Genomic DNA, 22,021 nt, shown 5'->3' on the forward strand with positions numbered 1-22,021 from the left:
TTTCCGCGCACAGGGACGCCTATGTGCAAGCCGCTCTTCGTGGGTTTCGGTGGAGAAATATTTTTAAGAAGCCATTATCTAAACTGCTGATGTAATAAGGCGCTGGTATATGAAATACACTTAATAACTCAACTTTAGTTATTTATTGTGAACGAGGGTGCATTCTCCTTGATTCCATTTCCCAGCGAAATATAAGTGGAGCTTTCATCATGAGTGCCTGAATTTATGGCAAGCAGACCAAGTGACATTAAGAAAGCCACACAATCCCTTCATTCAGGCTTTAATAAGGAAGCCAAGGAAAAATTATCCAAGCTGGTTTGCGGGTGACAGCACAAGAACTTTTTGGAGTCAGAAAGTTAGCACGGAGGCTCCCTGTCAGCCCATTAAAAAGCAAGGTTGGCATTCCCCGATATTGGAACCATGTGTGCGGAGGAATTTTTCTTCTGGTAAGACATTCCAAATATTGTCCCAGAGCCAAACACTTCGGTGTTAGACTAATTTAAGCAGTATGTTGGAATCAGCTCTCAGGACTTTGATCATATGGAGATCGTTTGTTACAAATTGAACTAACCCAGTCTCTATTTCTGGTGGATCAGAACTATGGATTTGTTGAATTAAATGCCTCATTTAATGCAGTTTGCACATGAAAAGAAAGCTGCACTCAGGAATCTGATAGTGAATTTTTCACCTAACCAACAGGTCTACTTTTTTATTACTTTTAAACCTAATCCATACTCAGTCCACACTGTTCTTAATAAGCCCGAGGCTGTTTGGAGTGAAGGTTTAAATCAGCTCGTATGTTATGGGGGGAAAGCATCACTGAATTATCAAACCGTGTAATAAGGAACACATTTGAATCCAATTCAAGAAATAATTTTATGAAGAAAAATAAATTAGTCCTCGGTTGTTATTTACCATCCAAATAGTGCAGCGCTCTTTCATGACAACAGCGCAGGGAAAACTGAAAAATGATTTTGCAGACATTGAATTTTTTTCCTGCCTCGCGTTGCAGTCCCCGTTTTCGCAGCTGAGCTATTGCGAGGGTTAAAAGTGCACAAAATAAAGCATTTCCACATATGGCTGCACTTTCTTTTCATTTCTTGAAGTTATAATGTCTTTAACTGTTGATAATGATATTATAAACTGTCATTTAGTGCATTTTGAGTATATTAAATACATGAAACAAAGATGTGTGGTTCCAGCTGGACCCTGATCAGAAACACTGAGATCTGATTCCCTGAAACTGCAGATAGCGACATGCGGGGCTCACGGGGGGGCTGTGGCACAGGTAGGACTTGCAGCCATGAGAGAATAAAATAGAAGAAGAAACGCGTTAGCCTAGGAGTGGGACAAAAACCCAAATTGGATACCCGAATGACCGAATAATTAACGGAAGAGCTGTGCTTATATTCATTGGCGCACTGCTGCACACTGGGCTGATGCAGGACTCGAGTGTATCGCCAATCTCTGCCCTGGGGAAGGCAGATTTACAGCATTTCCAGCACATTTTCATCTCGCCTTGTGCACAGCACAGAAGCGGGGCCTCGGGCAGCTCCCAGGAGCCCTCCCAGCCGGTGCCGGGGGAGCCCTCAGTGCCCGCTGCTTCTGCAGGAGCCGCAGTGAGCGCGGCTGGGGATGGGGGCACCGCGGGGGGCTCCGACACCACCCTAGGTAAGTAGAAAACCCTGGACACATGGATGCCATTGCTGAAGGCTTGTCTTACCAGCTGGTAGGTGAAGCGAAGGGATGCAGAGCCCGGGTCGAGGCAGGCTGTGTGCAGCACTCAGCCCCTTGCTCACAGGCACATCTGGCCCCTGCAGCTGGAAGCGGGACAGAACTTGGGAAAGGGATGAAAGAACAAAAATCCTAACCTCACTGTCCAGATGTCAGCCCAGAGCAAGACCCTCCCGAGTAATCGGGACCTTTGTTGGGTCCTAGAGACAGGCAAAGAAAATTGCCAGGCGCAGACAAAACGGCCACGCCAGGAGCCCGACCAAGGCACGCTCAGCCCCGGCTCCTGTGGCTCGCACCACGGCTGCCACGGGAACACGAGGAGTGGGCCATGCTGGCCTTCAGCAGGCCAGGGTGACCTGATCAGACGTGATACTGGCTCCACACCAATGCAGAGCATGAGGCAGGTGGGGGAAGCAACCAGAAAGTGTGCCCTGAGCCCCAAATCCCCACCTCTGTGGGTCTGCTGGGGGTTGTTCCTCCCATCTCTCATTAGATGGAGGGAGCAGAGGTCATAAAGAGAAGGGAAACTGTTCCTTTAAAAAAAATAAATTAAAAATAAAAATTTAAAAAAAAAAAAAAAAAAAAAAAACAATAAAAAAACAGTTATGGAGCAGATACTGATTTACACACACACATACACATATATATTTTATTGGCAAATAAAAAAAGATCAGATCTTTAATGAAATCAGGATGGGTTTGGGAGGTGAACTTGAGCTGAACTCCCCAGATTTTCATGGAACTTCAATTAAAAGAGTTTCAGAGGAGTTGCTGAAAGCCAAGCACTTGCCATTGAAAGCTTAATTTAAAATGAGAAGCATTTTTACACCACATTTCCCAGTGAGATTCCAGCCCTGATCCTAATTATATCATTTTTTTCTTGAATGATAAGTTTTCTTCTTTTTCAGCTCAGCACTCTAGCAATGTGTACGTTTTATCCCCAGTGCACACGGAGTGGCTACACTGCCAGGAGAGCCCATCGTTATTTGGCAGAAAATGAACCTACCTTTTCCACTGTGAAAGCAGTAGTGAAGTTATCCTCTTATCACGAGCAATATGTAAGGATTTAGAAGTCTGATAAATGCTAAGACCACCAAAAAAAAAATATTTTGGGGGAGAGGAGTTAAATCTGGCTTCAGACAACAAAATGGCACAAAATAAGATAAAATGAAGAGAGTGGTTTAATTTCTGCCAAGCTGCCTGGTCTCGTACAGCCTTAGGAATACGAGGCTGATACAAAGCCTCAGTGTAGGGTCCTACCGAATCCCAGAGGAGTCAAACATCTCAATCCTGGGGCACTGCTTTGAAAAGTTATCCCCTGCTTTATCAGATGTGCCCCAGTTAAACCTGGGCATCATTTTTTTTGGCACGGGAAGGGGCCAGGAGCAGTGGGTGAACAGCGACTGAAACCAGGCAGGGGACTCTGGAGCATCAGTGACCCGAAAGCCCTGTGGGAAATGATCTTGTTATAAGCAGGCACTGGGAGATAACTCACTTGGAAGCCATTTAAATAAATAATACCTCACAGGATAGTGCAGCATGATGGCACAGAAGTTATTCTGAAACAGTTTGAAATGATGACGGGGCGAGGTGTGCCTGAGATAACAAAATTCAGCTCTGTGTCAGGGACACAGCTGCCAAGGCACACTTTGTGTGCTGAGAGGGGCGAACCTCTCCCCGTGATGAAGTCACCTGCAGTGCAATTAAATAATTACATCTCCACAGGCTGTAACTGAGCTGTTGGTGAGCTGCGTCCTGGCACCTGCTCTGACCTCCCTGCACTCAGCTCTCGGGGGAGCACGCTCCCAAACGGGGCATTTCGTGCCCCAGGAGGTGAACTGAGAGCTCAGGTTGCTGGCAGCGTTAGCGGGCTGTGCTGTCTGTTTTGGGGCACAAATACTCTGATCCCTTGGCCTTCTCGTGGCCTGTTCCCCACCAGACAACCTCGGATCCAGCCTGGGTGCTGCGCAACGGGTACACCAAGCTGGGTCTCTGCAGGGCGTTCAGGAGATTTTGAGGTGTGCCAGGGGCTCGGCACGTCACTGAGCCACGTGCTGGGACAAACGTTTAACACAGAACCAGATCAGCTGGATAAGGGTCAGGCCGTTTCCTGCGAGCTGATTTTTCCTCCCCGGGCCTGCTGCCCAGCCCTGAGCACGACCAGGCTGCTCCCAAGATGTCCAGGATTTCACAGATAACGAGAACCTTCCCGAAGATGTGCTCTGCCTGCTGCACGCCAGCAAGGGAAAATCAAAGCGGGCTTTTCTCTCTGCTCACATGCTCCACTCGCACGGTTTCCCATTTTACAGAGACTAACGCTATTTAAAACTCCAGCTCCATTAAATCTTTTGTTTTCTCTAAATAACAAAGAAAATGGTTGCTCGCAGTTTTATGGGAAGCCATCAATCTTTCCCAAAGCGACTTACTGTACTGAAGAAAATAAACATTGCTGCGTATGTAAAGCAGAGCAGACAGGCTGCAGTCATGGGCAAAGCGCCGCTTTCTTTAGCAGTAGCAACATATTAAAGACAAATGTACTCCACTGAAAGTGACATAAATAAGTGGATTTCCCATCTGAAACATTGTTTTTAGCAAGAGAAGCTTTTAATCCCCTTAAGTTCATTTCTAATCTGTCTTGGAAGTGCTTGTCTAAAGAATATTACATTGATATAAAGGATTTAATTTATTAAAACTAAACAGCAGCCAGCATACTACTAAGGAATATCTTGTAGGCAGTACTCTCCCAAATGAATAAAGCTGCTACAGGTAGGAAAAAAAATGCACAAACACTTGGCACAGCATTCATTAAAAATTCACACATTATGTTCCCGCGCCTTCCTGCTCAGTGTGCTTTTCCCAATAAAGCAAACACTTTAGAATTCATAATACCTCTTTATCCCATGTGCACAAGTGACCTCCTCTCCTTTATGCACCTAGCAAATGAGCAAGTACAAAAGGGAATAGAGTAAGCAGAAAACTAAACATGCCCTCTCCTACCCAGGAGCATAAAGGGAGGGCAGGCAGAGGTTCTCCGAAGGGGTTAGCGCAGCCCCTACCAAGATGCCAGCGCTCCTGCTACCCATCAGTTTTGGCTGGTGCACACTGTGTAGACAGCATCAATTATACAGTTCATCAGTCAATTAATTTTATGGGATCTTTCTTAAAATAGCAGTTGAAGGAAACAAAAGCTGCCTTCAAACTACATTAAAATCACTCGTTAGCCACAAGTTTGGCAGCCTATTTAATAAGCAGCAAGAAGCCAACCACCAAATGACAAAATGGCCTTCTTGTCTTTTCCCAAGCATGTGAAAACATCTCCGTGCTCCCAGTAGCCCACCTAGAGGCATCTCCCTGGCTTCGCTGCCACTGCTTGTAGGGTGCGAGGTGCCTTCCAAACACAGGAGTTTCAAAAAAGCCCCCACAGATCTTTTAATCCCACGTCTCGATCATGGAAATCACTTAACAGATAATTTGTGAAAATGAGCAACCAACTGTCTCAAAGGAAGGTTTCATCCACAAGGAGCAACCTACACATTCAGAAACATGCTGTTATATATACAGCCTCTTTCCTGAACTGTGCAGTTCAATACAGTATAGATTTTCAGGGTTTTGGTTCTGCATCTTGCTAAAAGAGACGTTATTTATGGAGAAATTTCTACTCCCCTTTGGTACAGTGTGTGCATTATGACTCATCTTGCCTTACACCCATTGATTTTTTCTGAAGTCACAATGGAAGCACACTGCTGCAAATGAAACCAGCATTTGATCACAAACTCTTATCGCTCCGGGTCTTAAATGAAATTATCCATTACATAGTTTTCATTCATTTTCATAATGGCCAGAAGCCATATTTGCCCCAGTTTTGAGCCCCACATACCTTCGGTCAAATAGGGTCAGGGCTGGCCGGAGCTGGAAGGTCTCCAAAGAAAGCCGGGAGGCAGGCGGCGGCATTATTCAGGGATTAAGATTTTAAACCTGAAACGTGTTCACGAAGAGTCAGCGTGTTAGGAGGTGTTCTTCACGAGGCAGGCACAAGGTAGGGGTGCTGGTGCTGACTAAACACCACCCAACCAGTTCGACCAACAAAAGAGCCAGCAAATGATGCTGCCGTTTGCCCTGCTGGAGCACACCGACTAAAGCTTCTCCTCGTGCCACTACCTGCACGTAGCCAGCAACACCAGCACGTGCTGATGCGAGGTTTCCCTGAGTTCCTGCAGAAGAACGAGTGAGTGTCCATCAACCTGGGGGTCTTCTTTCAGAGAGACCCCTTTGAGATGGTCTGTGCCCTCGTGTACAAGTTTTACAGCTTCCCAGGGCTCTCCTAACCAAATGCTACCTCCTGAGAAGGCCTGCTGCTATTCACAGTCTCTTCTACATGAACCTGGGTTGGATCTAGTAGGTGATAAACTTCCTGTGGGTGTTATATAGATACACAGTTTAACACAATAAGCAAGGGCGATGGCAAAAAAAAAAAAAAATCTTTTGAAAAAAAAAATCATTAGCACAGACTGGAAAGGCTTCTGTTTAATAGGAAATCCCTTTTCCCTGCATTCTTCCCACCATTTCAGGCAGTGCTGCAGCACAGTCAAGTGGTACCTACTGACATTTTTATTTTGGGTAAAAGCCCATGAAAATATTAAAGCATGAACAAGTCATCAAGTCAGTTTATGAATCAATATACAGATTTCCTCCATGCCCATAGCTGATTTCCATAACCATGAGCGTGCTGAAATCCTGTCTAGATGCCAAATCAATTTTTCTTATATACGAACATCACAGCTACTTGAGAAAGGGAATCTGCGCCAAAACCCTCACGCTCTTAACTAATTATTTCTGTGACTCCCCTCTTGCAAAGCACAATGACTGCCACATAAATACACACAGCAGTTATTAGGAGCAGGCACACTTCCCACAGGTTCAGACGGAGTGCAGCATCGTCCCTGACAAGCTCGTCTGCTCGAACTGAGTTGCCAGTCTTTATCACAAGAAATAGTTCTGCTTTTCCCAGGACTTATTTGCTCTGAAGTGCTCAAGCACTCCTCGTCTCGGGCAGGGCAGCGAGGAGGGAATGGCTGAATTGATCACAGTGTCTTGCTCCCACCCAGTCCGGAGCCGCTGCCGGTGGCAGTGACATGAGAACAATGCCCCGTGTAAATAATTTCCAAGTGGAGGTACTTGTTATTAATGCAGACAGTTCTGAAAGTAAAAGCAAACAGCATTTGGCAGCAAGAACTATTAATGAGAGTGTCATTAGGGAATTCCCTCTGCAAACCACAAGGCGATTTGCAGGGCATTTCCTCGCAAGGCACCAGGAGCAGATGTTGTGCCAGCACCACTGAGGCAGAGCGGGCGAGAAATGGGGTTAAAGTATCGAGCTGATGCAGATGACAAAGGAAAGGGGTTATCAGGATGGTGGGGCCTGAGGAGCTGTGGGGTGGTAAGGGCAGAATAAAAGTATTCTGGTGTAATGAATTGCTGTGAGGCAGGGATGGCACTGGGGTGGACGATGGTTGGGTGCTGGGCACAGCCTCAGGCCCTTGTTGGGCTCTCTGGGCTCAGGCAGCACCGTGCCGCTGCCTGGGTGTGCAGGCACCAGGGCAGCACCCAGCCTGACTTTGAGGCCACCCTCACACCAGTGAGCCTTGTTCATGAGGCCAGCAAGGGACTAATGACTCTTGTGGGGTGCCCTTGATACCTCTTCCTTGATATTTCCTCAAATTTTGATGGTTTCCAACCATTTGAAAAAGAGAAATAACATTTATAAATAGAGAATAATAAATAAGAATAGATAATATAATAAATAAAAAGCAAAATTATGAGTGCTGGTATTTTTAAAACTGCTCAAAACCTTAAAACAAAGGGGGCAAAAGGCCTGGGAAGGAGCAAAACTCTTCTCAGACTCTTCCCCCTCCTCATCAGGCCCTGTGGAAGTATGCAGAACAGCAAGCTCACCCGCCCCAGCCCTAACATAGGGTTTTTGAAGGGAAAGGCTGCTCAAAAAGTACCGGTCTTGCCTTTCGAAACGTTTTCTGTGGTCAAAAAATAAAGTGGATGCAGAGAAGGAAAAGTCCCTCCCTCGTGTGCTACGTAAGTGCACGCTGCTAAACACAGCGCTGGCCCCACAGCCTGCTGCCCATGGGCTCAGCACCTGCCTGCCCTTCCCATCTAGTTCCCTTGAGAAAGAATGGGGTTTCATCATCTCCAGCATCTGCAGTAACAAGAAAAGGAAATGTCCTCCTCAAATGTCTCCCAAATTTCCACATACATAAGTTACAAATTAAATATATTATGCAAAAATCCAAATCACTCCAATAATGTAGGGGACAGCGTGCAACCCGCACTGCCCGGTAACATGCTGGCTTACAGAGCCCTGAGGGAAAACCAATTCCTTGGTTAGTAAGGCCTGGGGAGCATCATGAAGTGTCTTCACCAATGCACCTGACAGAAGAGATGTCACCGAGGGGATGCTGGCACCAGGAGGTGCACGCAGGGAGCTGGGACCAGAGTCCAAGCCCCCCAAAACCAGACGTGTGCCTCCTGTACACACACCTTTGTAAACCCTTTATCAGATCAAGCACCCAAGCTTCAGATCAAGTACCCAAGTGCCATACCTCAACCTCTGGTACCTGTGAGAAGGAAATAATCAGGTAATTGTTTCCAATACACGGGCAGTGCCCTTTTGCCACATCATCCTGCCGTCAGCCAATATAATCTAAGTACCTAAATAGAAATAAAAACACAAGCGGGACAAAGCATGCCTAGGTAATAAATCCATAGCTTTTCTAGCTACTTGGCACACCAGCAACCAACAGCAAGCACGGTGCTTGTCCGTGTGGCTAGAGAAGCCCAGGATCCCTTTTCATTAACTCTATCACAGTTGAATGACTGATTCTTGAGCTAATGTTTAATACTAATGATATCAACAGTCATTTCCTAATGACGGAAAACTTGGGGAGGATAATATCCACTCTGTGCTGCTTGTTCCTGGATGTTTGTTTTTGGCCTTAGAGCTGTAAAATTAAAAAGCTTACAATGGCTCAGAATCGACTCTCTCCTACCTCTGATTAAATAATCCCCTAGATCATATAAAGAGCCCATAACCTCCTCTGGCACCACAAATAACTGTGCCTCTACGGCAGCGGAGCCAGGTGCAATGGGCAAAAAAAAAAATCATCAGGATTGCTAACCAAACAAGCAGAAGGAGTAAAGGAGTTATTAAAGAGTGCTTAAGCTCCCACATGTTTATTTTCAATGATTTCCACGGTGAGTGCTGCCTTTGCTCTCCTGAAGAGCCAGGACACTGGTTGTGCTCTCATTAAACAACGCCCTGTCATCGAGCCAAGACCCCGGATGAAATGTGTGGTTATTAATCCCTTCAACATAATTAGAGATCACAGGAGGAAAGAGCAGCGCCTGCACCAGCGGAACCACCTCACTCACAAGGAGACGGAACAAATAAGTGCAACAGCAGAAGTTATAAATATTTCTAACCCAACTAAGCAATATATTTGATTTATCCCAATAGCACCCATTGGGTTTCAACAGCACGAAGGTACCGTATAAATATTTGGTCAATACGTGTGGAATTCTAATAAGCATAAATGTAGGCAGTGTTTTCATTAAAAACAAATTACTCTTTGTTAGCAAAACCAGCTTTTACCTCAACAAAAATGGCAAACGCTCAGTCAGAGCTTGGCTGATGGGCCAGTGACCCAGCCCAACCTACGGCTCCCAGCTGTGGTTTCTGAAGCGCCAGGCTTTGGGCTGCCTTCCTGGTGTCCTTGTGTGTGGAGGAGATGGGCCAAGCCAGGCTGAGCAGGGCAAAGTTCTTTGGCTGAGAAGAGGAGGAGGTGGCTTGACAAGAAGAAGCATTTTCTGCCACCTCTTTGCAAGAGGCTGTGGTTTTAAGGAAAGCAATTTCTTGCAGAAGCAGAACAAAGAGCTGAGACGCACTGGATTAGATGATTTGGATACACCAAAACAGAGGAAACCTGAGCAGGAAAAACTCTGGGGAAAGAGGTCTTTAAACAGCAAAACAAGCCCCCAAAAAAAGAAGAGAGGCGGGGGATGGACAGAGAGGGATGTGGACAACCATACAGAATAAGAAGATGCCACACATGGAGGGAGGCGAAGCCACGGACTTCTGGAAGGAGAAGGGAGGAGACAGATCAACAGCATCCATTTCCTTATGGTGTCCACAGCAAAGAGCGAGCGGGCTCTTCCACAAAGCCTGTGGGACGTGCTGGGCTGCCAAGGCCAGGAGGAGGTGGGTGTGTGGTGGGGAAGGAGCTCCTGGGCTGCAGAAGAGGCGTGGGGTGGGCTGGGGGCGAGGAGCAGCATGACGGCGGGGCGGTGATGGACGAGCCACAGCACAGGAGCCGGGGCTCTGGGAACACGTGAGGGGCTGCAGCTCCGGAGGCTTCGCTCCGCAAGAATTGATACCAGATGAGTCAGCCGTACAAATGTGATACAGATCACATTATGGGCATGTGACTACTTCCACCAAATTAGATACAGCACATGATGCAGCGCTTGTGCCAGCTTTGCTCGGGCTGTTGAAAGACAGACAATAAGGATGAATAGTCTTAAAGACAGAGCGGAGCAGCCAGCCACCACCTCTTCGGAGATCTTCTCTGCAGGCTTAACCCATCCTAAATGATGAGGCAAGCCCCAGTCTGCCATGTTAGGATGAACCAGACTATCACAGGGCCATGGCATTTTCCATTCGGTAGCTGGAAACCCGGAGCCAGAGGCACCGGGAGCAGCCCGTGCAGGGGACACGCGGTCCTGCTGGAGGGGCTCTGCTCCAGCAGCTTGACGAGGGAAGGAAGGGGACTGGTTTCTAGTTCAGCCCCAAGACAGCAGATGATATCAAAAAGTCTGATTTTCTCATGGGCTTGTCGTAGAAAATAGTTACAGAGCTCTCTCACTATGCTGCTCGCTCTGTCTCTGGAGCTTTGGTTTGCAAAACACTGAAGAAAACCAAAATAACCAAAAGAAAAAAGAACAAAAAAAAAAAAAAAAAAAAAAAAAAAGAAACCCGGCTAACAGACCCCAAACCCAAACCTTCTGGCTAGTTCATTCAAGGCTATTTTTCATTCCACTTATCACTGCCACCAACATTTTGCTTAGTCTTGAAGAAAACGTTGTCATTCCACAGTCAGATGTTTTTACATTTACATCCATCATCGCCTGATATATCCTGACCTTAGTTAAAACTTATGTTTTCTAAATCGTACTTTTATGTTCAGCAAGCCCTTAGGCTATGCTGTTAAAAGTTTACATTGAAAAATCATTTATAATTGGTTTGTTTGAGTTATGCCTGTTGCAAAGCCATCAGAAAGGGCAGTATTAATTAGCAATGGCTTACATATAGTCTAGACAATAAAAAAGTAAATCATTTTACCTTTTTAAAAAGCTTTTAGTATTTTACCAGTATAACAAATGATGTTGATATAAATTACATTTAAGCAAAAAAATGCACAGCATGATTTACAACAAAGCTGCCCCATTTGAATAATTTATTTTTGCTTGAAATATTTTCATGATATACACACATTGCTCAAATAAAAATATGTTTATTATGAAATTGAGACAGCCAAAAAAAAAAAATCCTAATTAATTCCATTTGCTGTGCAATAGCTTGGTTGGAGAATTAAACAATAAATTTCAGCTTATTGCATAATGTCCTGAGTTTCACTATAAAAGATTTGTTTTCATTTCAGGTATGTAATGATGACAATTACACAGAATATTTAAATATTGCACACAACAAAAATCTTTCCAGAGACCTTGCAAACCCTTAGCTGCACCCATTGTTTCAGCAAAATGAAGGAGGCAGTTCGTCTGGGTGAGACACTGAAGGACAGAGCCTTTATTTCCAAACTTCCCCTCTAAGTCTCCGACATAACTTTGCTAAATCTTATTAAACACATATTAGCAGATCACTGGGGTTGATTTTATTTATTAACAATGTCACTGGGAAGAGAATAGGCGTTTTGGATCGCGACACTTTGCAACAGATGATGTTATTTTAGTTCGTAATTGGTGGTGACAAAGCCACAAAACAGTAATAGCATCTGGTTAATGCCAAGAAAAATATAATAGCAGTCAAAGAATTTATCTTACATCTACTTTCATTTGGAAACAGATTGCTTTGTCATCCTCGGAGAGATTGACAATAGATCACGATTCCTGTATCAGTTTGGATCATAACTTTCTTTCTGCTCGGGACCACATATGTTGCAGTTTATCCTCCTGTCACCTGATCCCATGAAGGTCAGCCTAGCAGGGGGTGAGGAGGAAGGACTGACAATACAAAAATGACTGCAAGCAAAAGACATTCTTTGGGGCTGATTCTGATCTCAGAGCAACCAAAGATCAGCATGTATTTAAACAGATAGTGTTACTTTAAATAAATGTACAGTAGCAAAAATTCCAGGAAACCCTAAGGCAAACTGGAAAAAATAATGTGCTCAGTTTCCTTGTAGTTCTTTCCTATTTTGTATTGGAAAAAAGGGAGCATTTTTTCCCAACGCGCAGAAGAGCTGAAACGAGGGCAGGAGGGAGGATGACATGCTTCCACCCCAGGGCTTTGCTCCGCCTGAAGACAACCACAAGCTCAAGAGAAATTCCCTTCTTTCATCTCCCCCATTTTTCACTGACAAACGCAACCAACGGTAGGCAAACAAGGACAAGAAATACAAAGGTCTGTCCTGTTTCTTGATCCCTTTCTTATTCTCACCTACCATCTTCCATTCTTCTTTACAGACCCATCCTCTCCCAGCAGCTCTGGGCACACATTTCTGAAGCTAACGAAGCTGACTGAGGTCTTGCTGACCCAGGGGAAACACAGACTCACATCGTTGCAGCCCGAGGACCTGTATCAGTATCGAACTGGAGTGAGCAAAAGTAGAACCAGGCCCAGTGGTTTCCAGGTATGGAAACACATATGCCCCAGTCCTTACTTACATCAGTTTAACGTTAACAAGGTGCCCCTGGCTTTGGCCAAGAATAGTTCATGACTTCCAGAAGCACAAGCAAGAGACAATGCCCACAGCCTGCGTGTTCTTGGCACCAGCCTCCCCACACAGCCCAGGAGCAGAAACATGGGCAATGCAGCTCCAGGCCCGGCGCTGCCCCCTGGCCTCTCCTCCTCCTGTTCCGCTGCTGGGGGGCTCCCCCCACCCCAATGCTGCGCTGACGAGGCCCAGTGGGACGGCTCGGGAGCCCCTCGTGCTTCCACACATGGCACCATTTCCCCGCGAGCCTCGGCCTCGAGTGCCTGCCTGCACCCTGCCTCGTTGCCAGGTTAAAGAGCAATCACCACGGGCAGCGGGAGAGAAATATTTTACAGATTTGTAATTCATTAAAGCGCTGGACATGTTCCAATGTGAGTCTACTGGAGGGTAGGAAAGGAGGGAGACATGTTCAGACCGTGGTCTGAAGCACACCTGTACAGTTTGGGAGCGTTTCTCCTCATTAAGACTGTGTTTTCTGGGAGTCTGGCCTGTGCCAAGCGACTCAAACACATAAATCCATGGTAATGCCCCTTCGCCTGCATGATTCAGGTTTGTGTCATTTCAAGGTTCAACAGCGGATTTTAAGAGGGTCGTTTCAACCATGCCCTATTAGGCAAACACTCGTGAAACAACAAAAAAAAAATTCCAGCATAGCACAAACAACAAAACTACCTTAGATCTTCTTGGGTGTGGCTCTTTGGTGCCTTGTACTTGAGGGCCTTCTATGCATGTGAAGGAAAACACTTCAAGGATCTTTCTATTCCCATGATAGTCACACATTTACCTGGTTGGAGAAAAGAGTTCTTGACTTTTCTCTTTTAGAAAACTTGTAAAATATCGTTTACAAGACTTCAGAGTCTTTGGCCAAGATCCAGAAAGCAGCGCGTATCTTTGTATTAATCAGAAACCAAAAGTTTAAGCACAAGTCAGTAAAATCATGTCCTGTAAAAGAACTGGTGAGGAGGATCTGACAGGCGCAGCACTGGCCTTCAGCCGTCTCCTATTACTCTCTGTAACACCTAACAAAAGTCTTCAATGATATAAATAAAACCTTTTTTATTTTTTTTAAATTTACAAAAAGCTTTAAATTCCTCCTCTGTTTTCAGGAAGAGGCAGCATGTGCATGATACCAGATGAAAATTAAAAGAAATACAAGTAAAGTAAACATTCACAAAATGCAGATTCAGAATTATTGCCTGTACTCATTTTCCTTCTAATACTTTATCTGCTACCATCAAAATACCCCTCCAGACCTACCAGGCAGTTTCCAATGGGCTGTGCTTTTCAATTCGTACACACTCAGCCAGTGACTTGTAGGACTTACCACCAATAATTACACTCAGCAGTGAATGAGAGCAATAGCCAAGTTAGTACCCTAAAAGACAGAAAGGTTGAGGCTAAAGGAAGGGGAAAGAAAAAGCCTGAATTGAAAAGCAGATTTTCTTGCCTTGCCCAGGCTGAAGCTAAATGCACTGAGAATGGAAATAAGTCTCCCAGGAATATGTCAAACCAAGCAACATAAATGCAGCCTGAATGCACAAGGAGTCAGTGGCAGCGCTGCTAACCTCACATAGTCACGAGTCAGAAATGATGCCCTAGAAAACCAGGAGATGTTAAAGCTCAATAAATGTAAAGGTTCATTTTATTTGTTTGCAAGGTCTGTATTTGAAATTCATGTCTATAAGCTTTTCTCTAGCCCTACTGAAGCCTGGAAACTTTTAGCAATAGTGAAGCTTCTCATACGACTCCAGGAGCCGGAGAGTTCAGAGGACGCATCAAACACGGGGAGCTCGAATTAGCAAACTGGACACATCTGGGGGGCAAAACCAGACAGGACACAAATGCTGTGCCACCGGGAGGACCCTGCAGAGCTGGCAGAAGGGACTTCAGTGGGACTGATGGCCAGCCAGGGGCCAGCTGCACCAAGCCACACTTCCAGCATGAAGCCGCAGGGCAGCTGAGGTGCCTCCGTCCTGACCGCCTGCACACTTCTGCTTCCAAAACCTTGGCAAGTTTCTGCTGGGTAAACACAAGCCAGAAAGTACATTCTCCTTGAAGGGGGGCATTTCCAAACAGACATGCCCCATCTGTAGCTTCACCCATGCTCAACTGTGTGTCGGTTGCCTTACCAACAACACCAGCACCACAACAGGAACAGAAACAAACCTTGTGCAATACAATCTGCAGAGCAGCCAGAACATTAGGTTTAGCACAGCCCTGGTTTTTCTGCCTTTGGTTTAAAAACATTTATTTTTTTTTTAACTGCATATCAGTCCCCTCATTTCCTCTGACCACGTTGCTGGAACCAGCACTGTTTGTTACAGTTCCTTCCCTGAAGGCAGCCGGGCAGCAAAAGAAGCTTTCTTCAGAAAGCTAGCCATGTTGGCCACCAGCCTTTGCAGAGAGATGTGTCAGACGTTTAAAAATGAAGAGTCACTGGGACAAACTTTTTTCTGTGCTGATGCAGCATCATCGATTCTACACGGGTCACAGCACTGCAGTGAGTAAAGTTTTCCTCTGAGCTACAAAATCACGCAGCGATTATTGGCCTGTGGGCCTCTCCAAGCCTCTTCAAACAGCTGACCTTGTTTTCACTGAGAGAGGAATTCCCTTTCTTGCGATTCCCTTTCTTTCCAAGAAGGGGTTCAGGGCTCTCTACGTGCAGCTCTTCCAACATGTCAGTAGAAGTGTGAAGAGAGACCATTTGGAAAAGCAGAAAGACATAAATGTGGACTTGCGGACCTCCCCTCAACATAAATCTTATTCTGATTTTTAAAGAGTTTATCAACAATTTACTGAAGAAGAAGAGAAAAGGAAAGGCATGCACTCCATCCAAGGATTGTGGCCATGCTGTTGGCGCTTGCTGTGTGGCAGCAGCTACACCACAAACTGGCCGTGACCCACAGGTGGAAGTGGGCAAAGGGACTGGGGAGCTTCTCCCAGGCAGGGTTTGGGTCCTGTCCCCTGGCCTGCCTCTAGGCACAGCTTTTCTCCTGAGGCCATCAAGGCTCAGGTGCCCCAGGAGGTTGTGCAGCCCCCATCTCTGCAGGCTTTCCTGGCCCACCTGCATGAAGCCCTGCTCTGACCTTCCCTTCTGCTCCAGTAGACTCAGGCTCTCCTCAGGTCCTTCCCACCTGAATTATCCTCTGAGCCTGTAGTATAACAGCAATTACCCTAACTGAGAACAAACCGTCATCCTCCAGCACAACAAAGCATAAGCAAACAAACCCAAACACAAGCAAATACAGAGAAAATTGAAGCTCTCATATTAAGACACCTTTGCCACTGAAGCCTTTTAGGCATTTTGCAGGGAGAGCTGATTTCCTCTGTCTCTGCTCCCTCACAGTTTTCCCCTCTGCAGTCCTGAGAGCAGCCTCTATCGTATTTTAAGTCTCCACCATGGGCAATGCAGTGGGGATTGAGGGTTTCTCTCATCAAGGTTGGATGGCAGCTCCCTGCAGCCTCCCATTGCAGTGCCCTGGTGTGGAAAAGCCTGGAGCATTTCATGACATCCAGGTCAGCCTTCCCCACCACCTGATCCATCAGGTATGCCAGCAGGTCTCTCGGTGGCTCCCTTAGCAATAGACAAATAGCTAATTAGCTATAAAGAATATATCAAAAATTATTTTCTACTTTGGAAGCCAGTGTAAATGGCTCACTGGCCCGTAGATATAATACAATAACCAGCAATAATATAATACAATAACCAGCATCCTCCTAAGCAGGGAATTACACAGACTGTGTAACCACAAGCATAAATACCTACCAGGCTGAAAATAAGCTTCGCTTTCAATTAGTCAGGTTTTAAAAGTAGGTCTTTAAAAATAAAAAAAAGTAAAAAGGCTTATGATATGTTTCTTCTTTGGCCTTTTTAGTACACAAGACCTCAAATTTAGGTTGCAAAACAACCGGCCTGACCTTTTCCCAGAGATTTAAACCCTAGACAATTTCCATGGCACTTGGAGGTTGCTCAGTGCTTTTGAAAACTGAAGGAAATGTTCCAAGGAAAAACTCCTTGGAAATGTTAGGAATCTAACTTCCAGGTTCCAGTCCTGGCGACCCTGGCCTAAAAGGTTTCAGAAAATGGTAGTTTTCCTTAGTTAAATACAGACAATTATAGGCAAACCTTACTGAAGTTGGATACACAGTCAGAAATTTGAAATGCTTTGTGTCAGTAATATTTCAATGAACTGGATGGGCAAGAAGCACCAGCTATCAGAAGGAGTTTTAAAAAACACAGATCATCTGTTTTTCTGTCTCTCCAAATGGAATTCTGAAATGTCATCAGTTTGAGAGTTCAGATGAGAAGATATTTTTATCCGTTTTAGAAAAAAAAAATCCATTTCCCATGCATTAGATTCATGTGAAACTCTAATGTTCGGGGATATGTCCATTCTGCTCACTGATAGAAATTGTACCCTGACAATCCCAGGGATGGGATTGGAAGTGGGCTGAGCGCCTCATCTCATAAGATGGTCTGGCTCCTCAGAGCTCTTCCTGCAGATAAGATATAATTCGTGCTCCCCTCAGGCACCAAAGGCAATGTACCAGTGCAATAATCCTCCGAGTATCCCAACATTTACAAATAATTGTAAAGACCTGCTAATATGGTTTAGTTCAGCAGCTCTTCAGAGTGCTGAGTGCTGACTGAAACGACAACTAAGAGGGTATTAAACAGCCTTAAGGATGTCTTGCAGGAGGTTTGTGAAGCAGTTATTCTAAGGAACAAGCACTGAGAAGCATGTTGAACATTTAATAATTGTGGCATCTCCAGCTCCATGCTTTGTTTGTGGAGCTTACAGAAGGCAATGCTTTGGGTTTTTGCAAAATTCCCTAATCAGTGGTGCAGGACATGAGACACTGAAGTTATGGAGTAGTCATAAATGTGCTGTTTGTCCACTTAGATGTAAGTTATGTGATTTTAAATTGATAGTTAAATGGCAGTGAAATTGGAGTGTTTATATCCATACAAAGTGACTTTTTGTATTTTCTCAACCACTCATTGATGCCTTCTGAACACTTCTACAGATACAACCCGGACAGATGAGCTCTTCTGAAGGTATTACTACCAGAGAAATATGTTACACTTCCACACTGTTTGTCACTATTCTTCCCATCCTCCCCAGATGACACATATTCTCCCTTGTAGCCACAAAATTAGCTGAACTAACGCTTACGAGAAGAAACAAGACAAGGCACGGGGAAAATTCAGACCCTTAAATTATAGGGAAAAGAAAGAGCAAGGCAAAATTTTTTAAGTGTTGATCGGAACGTACTTTCTAACACACTGAGCAAGCAGCAGGTCTTGGGCTCCAAGCGACTTGTCTGGTCCTAGCTCCTGCAGTCACATACAGAGCAGGTGGCAGTGACCTTCATTAGCAGGTTTTTTGGATGCTTAAAGGGGTTAAAGAGTCCTATAGGAGAAATTAAGGAGTCTCAATTGGTAGAAGTTATTAGAACAGCAATTATTATAGGGAAAATCCGTTTTCACAAATTGAGTGACAAGTGACAGAGAAGACAGAAGTGTTGAGGCTTGCAGTATGGCAGGAAACCAGGAAAAGAAAATCCAGCTATATTGACTCATACTCCCCCTGTGTTAATTCCACTGAAATTAATGACAGGATGACAGGAACTGATCAAGTGAATAAAATGTTTGGTGTCAACTGAGACAACGTTTTGACTCCTCTCCCTCCTGTCAGGGGCAGGTTGCTCTGTGCCTCCTGATGCTCCAGCAGAGCTCTGCATTTCCATCTCTCCCACCACGGTGAGCTGCACAGTTGGAAGAAGTTATTTGGTATCAGTTCATGCCAATGAAATACTCGTGAGGCACTAACCATTCCAGAGCTGGTGTCCACAGCTGCACTGTGAAGGCCTTACAGTCCCTGCCAAGCCTCTGGAGGTATTCAAGATCAAGCCCCAGATCCTCTGTGTAGCTGTGACCCGCTATGGTAATGCTCCCAAGATGTCTCAGCACTGAAGGAAATTTGAAGTTTCCTGACATTTTACTTTTGAAGTTGAATAGGAGAAGTTAGAGCAATAAATAATTATTAAATTTCTGTTCTGCTACGGATTTCTTTCAGCTTATTGCTGGGTCTGCCTCTCCCTCAACTCCCTCATCCTTACAACTGTGATACCACTAACTCCATCCTTCACATGAGCATGGCAAGAGTAAATCCATGAAAACTGTGAAACACTCAAACCACAATAAGGGGGCATTTAAGTTCCGGAGGGAGATGGCAAGCTCCTACATGGCTTAAAAGAAACCAGAAAAAGCCACGGTTTTCAGGTTCTTTTATAATTGTGACTGAGCATATGCTCACCCTCCATAAAAACGTCACCTTATATCACTGCATTAAACTTATCAGACTTTTTCATATAGTACATATTTCTGAGGAAAATGCATGCCTGTGACAACAAATGAGAGTCAATGAAAAGAGAGTCACCCACATTTTACACTTCTGGAAGTGGAAAAGCTAAGCACATAAATCAAAGTGACCCTAAAGCAGTGACCAGCATGCCCTGAGCAGATCAACAGTGGTTTCATTGACCTCCAGACTCATACAGGGTCATATTTTCACACAGATGAACTGGTCTTGAACTGCTTTGCCATTGCATTGTGCACAAAGAAACCCCAGCTGAAATGTGTCTCTGCTTTCTGTTAGGGTAGCCTGGATTGCTTCCCAAAATGAAAAATCAAACCCATATTCCATTTTAAAAAGTGTTTCTCTGTTCTGCCATTTTTCTCTGGATCCCTTTCCTCTAGTGATTTTCAAAAATAGTTTTACATGAATTTCCAACTGATATTTGTTTAAAAAAAAAATAGATAGATAGATAGATAGATAGATAGATATAGATATTATTTTTTTTAGGATTTTTCCAGGGCACTTTTTCATGCTTGTGAGTGTAGTAAGTGCATAAGCTCTGGGCAGTGCATTTGCAACCTGTAGGCTTTCCTTCTAATGGACACACATTTCTCATCCCTCACATTACAGCAGTATTTCAAAAATGTTAACGTGATTAACCCTGCAGTTTTCCTGCTTAGTGGGAGGAAATGCTGCGGCACTGACTATGCAAAAGAGGTTCAGCCCTCTTGCTGAAGGATATCACAACGCTTACATCCAGTAAAGTCTTCTAAATATACTTGTAATACACTTGTATAATGTTCAACCAGTGCGTAAGCCTCGTGTGTCTCTCAGCATCAGATGGCATCCAAGCCTCTAGCTGGCTCTCGGCACAGGGATGAATTTTGTCAAGAACAGAGCATGCCATGGCCACGCAGAACATCTGTGGCACAGGCAGGAGCTGAATCCAAAACAGCTAACTCCCAGTTTAATGCTTTAATCACAAACTCGGCCTCATCATTATCCTGGAGCGTCTCTCCCCTCACTTTTGGGAATGCTCCCAGGGCAAGATGGAGAAGCAGAATGAGGAGGCAGGATCAGACAGAAACGGGCTGCTGTGCAGGTTAGGTCACCTCCCAGAGAGGTGGGTTCCAGTCCCTACCCTAAGGGTTTTCCAGGGATTTTGTAAAATAACTATTTAATACAAACAAGATGGCAGCCTTGGGGGGGACTTCTGTGGCAGAACTGTAAAAACAGAGGCAAAAATTGTCCTTCACAGGCCTGCATTTTGGTTCTAATTTTTGTGCCACCACTCATATTAATGATAAATGCACGATGTTTTTGTTGCCTTCTTTTTTGCAATGGAAGTGATTTCCCTCTGTCAAAATCAATCATCATATCAGTTTTAATCAGATAAAGCTTTTGGCTTCTCCTATCTAAATTGCCCTTCCCACAGTGCATTACACCGCCTAAGACAAGCATCAGTACTCCATCACAAAATAAATGTGTTGATATTTGATAGCTCATTTGAACACGATGGTATTTACATCTTAGTTGGTTAGATTTTCATTTAACACGAGTTATGGGTTCACATTGAAAATAAAAACAATACTTCTCTGTTCCTCTTGCCATTCATGTCTACTTTTATTTCAGCCTAAAATAACACATCGCTGGAGGGTATTTTCTTAACACTGCCAAGCCTGAATGCAAGCCCTGTGGAAAATGTTTGTGTTGGGCTTGCCATGGTCCGGGCTAATAACAACGTGATGATGTATAGGTGAATTCCTGCTCCTCAAGTCCTCTGTGACATACGGATTAGGCCTGCCCTTATCTTCTAAGACATCTGGATGAGTGTCTGGGTTTTAATTTCACAATGAAATCACTGGGGACTAGAGTTATGTTATGTGCTTATGAACAAAGTGGAATATCCCTGGTAAGGGCAAGAGTGGATTACCTTAGATAACTCTACTTAAACCAGGGAACATTTGAGAATGTTGAAGAAAGGAAAGAGGTTCCACCAATAAAAACAAACACAGGCCTAAATTTGTGTTCTGTGTACTAAACATTTTAAAGCTCCTGGAGGTTGAAATATGACCACATGTAAATGGACTGATAAAGCTAAGGCGACTCTTGAAAGACCAGATCAAGATTCCCAGAACAACTACCAGCACTAAATCCTAATGGGATGCATAAATCATTTGGAGACAGATTTATTCAGAAGATGCCACTTTAAAGTCAAAATACTCTGCTTTAATCACCAGAAATAGTATGTGCATGCTAACATTTGCAGAAAATGCTCTAGGGCAACATGAAATTAGTATCCTAAAATTCCTAAATATATGCTTTTCCTAAAATGAAGATTTTTATCTATTTATGCCCATAAAACTGTCAGAAAAAAAAAAGACCTGTGAGAGCATAAAAGGGTCAGTCCTGCCTACTACAGCACAGCCATGGACAATATTAAAAACATCAAAGTTCCTATGACGTTCACGGTTGGGGTCTGAGTGCTGCAGAGCTGAATAATCAGCTTGCCAACCCCAAATCCTACAATTCAGGACCATTGCAGCTTCACAGCTTTGCTGTAGCCTTAAGACTATTCCCTTTTTGCAGCCCCTTTAGAAATTTCTCCCATACTCCCAATCCATAGTCAGGCTATAATCCCAAGAATCGGATCCTGCCTTGCTGACTAAAGTGAGCAGCTGTAAGTATGTTGATGTCTGTTTAGGTCTAACCTGGAAGGCAGCATGGGTTTGGCAGCCTGGAGATGAGCTCTTCCATTGCCATGATTTAGCAACATGTCAGAGAAACAGGAAGAAATCAGACAAAGCCTGAAGGGTCCACGCTCATGTTCCACTACTGGCTGCAAAGGGTTCCCATTTCTTTGTGTGTCTAAGTTGCGGAAGTGCTTAACAGCAGCAACCTGGAA

General features: G+C 44.6%; 1 long non-coding RNA gene across 1 annotated transcript in view; it reads right to left on the reverse strand.

The window, feature by feature from the left end:
* Nucleotides 1–22,021, reverse strand: part of LOC137861898 (uncharacterized) — a 133,200-nt gene that overhangs the window by 21,549 nt on the left and 89,630 nt on the right. The window contains exon 8 of the long non-coding RNA XR_011099914.1: nt 21,828–22,015. This is a non-coding gene — a long non-coding RNA (uncharacterized lncRNA). The remainder of the gene's footprint in view (nt 1–21,827; nt 22,016–22,021) is intronic.

The sequence above is a fragment of the Anas acuta genome, chromosome 10 (genome assembly GCF_963932015.1).
Source record: "Anas acuta chromosome 10, bAnaAcu1.1, whole genome shotgun sequence".
Taxonomy (NCBI): domain Eukaryota; kingdom Metazoa; phylum Chordata; class Aves; order Anseriformes; family Anatidae; genus Anas; species Anas acuta.